The following is a 1,669-nucleotide window of genomic DNA, read 5'->3' as shown; positions in this document are numbered from 1 at the left end:
CAGATACATACTCCAGAGCAAGAGTACATCTCTTTCACAAGGGGCTGTAAGTTTCTAGGTTCACAGTTGAATTAATACAGTTATACAATATTAAACTCAGTATAAGCCCTGTAAAATATAAACTTGAATGAGTTTTTAACCTTTAAAAAAGATTTCCATTTCATTTTAGAATATATTGTTCCTTGCAGAAAGACTCATTGTTTTTGCTACTAACACTAAGATGTTGGTGCATGCATCTCTAATCTGTATGTATCTGATTATTACTAGTCATAATCGGTTGCACTTGGATCCTTGGCACCTGTGTATGTCTATAAAGTCATCGGGCAGATTTCAATGGTATTGTTTATCACCTCTATTAATTAACATGACATAAATTTCCATGCTTCCTCCTCAAATATAATACATTTTTAAAAATTTGTTGATTTTTTTGGTCTGTGTGTGTACATCACACAGGACATTCCAAACCATCTTATTCAACTATATACCCACTTCCCAGATGGCACCCTCCCATAGCCTCCCTCCCCCCACTAGAGCCCTTATACTCTGATATCCCTGCTACTGTCTGCTGTGTTGTCGGCACCCCAGCCATTCCCCACTACTTGCCCTTCTGGTGAATCTAGTCAGCCCATCTAGAGGTCTTTGTTTTAGGAAGGTCAGCTGTTCCTCATCTAGCAGCAAACAGTTGTCAATATTCCTTTAGATAAGAATGGGGTCTACTATTAATTTTTCCAGTTCTATCCTGGGTTACTATCTGGGAGTCCCTTTAGCCACCCAGGCCAACAACTCAAAAGAAGGCATCTCCTATCTGGCATTATTGCTTGTTATGATGTCTTTAGCTATACATATAGACTCTTAAAAATTATATTGACCCATTTAATATTTGGTTATACTTTCCTTTTGGATGTTTAAGGCCATATAGTTGGTTCAGATAAACCAATTTATTTTTACTCTTAAAGTCTTTTGAGGATCTTTTCCTCAGGGGTCACATGGGCTTGGGAGAAGCCCCTGGCTCCTTTCTTTTACCAGTTCTGCCTATGTGAAGATAAGGCAAAGGCCTTACTCAACCATGGCTGGCTTCACTCGGAAGCAAGGAGGAAATGATTCCTCTGTGTTGACCCTCCTCTTTGATCAAGAGGACAGGTGAGCAACTACAATTACGGGACATTTTGAGAGATGTCATAGTCTCCTGGAACTAGTCGACCTAGGAAGGCAAGGAGAAAACCTGACCTTTATGTCCCTCTGACCAAATTATTATAGACCCCAAAGTATGTTTGTTAAACATCCAAGAAAGTTAGTTTCATCAGTCTGGCACTTTTAATTACTGTGTGTCATTTAGATAAATTTGGGGCAAAGACCAGTTGTTCTTAGATAAACCTAACCTAGACATATATGTCTTGATCTGCTATGTATAATTTGTCAGTAGGTTGTTGGAGTAATATGGTTCCCTCTGGTTTTTAAAACTAGCTAGGCATTATTTATCTCTTGCATTGTCTCACCCCTCCATCATGGTTTCGCCACTTAAGGTGCCCCCCATTTTCCCCCTTTCTCCCTTAATAATACCCTTCTCCTATGGTCCTACCTCTCTTGTGCTCCTTCTTTCCCTTTATTCCCTAGGTTCCTGATATACCCTTCCCTCCCTACTCCCTTAAACTAACCCAATTTTTATCTA

This window comes from Nannospalax galili, unplaced genomic scaffold (assembly GCF_000622305.1).
Source record: "Nannospalax galili isolate Female #2095 unplaced genomic scaffold, S.galili_v1.0 scaffold38, whole genome shotgun sequence".
Classification (NCBI taxonomy): Eukaryota; Metazoa; Chordata; class Mammalia; order Rodentia; family Spalacidae; genus Nannospalax; species Nannospalax galili.
The sequence above is the reverse complement of the archived record's forward strand: the minus strand, read 5'-3'. Positions refer to the sequence as shown.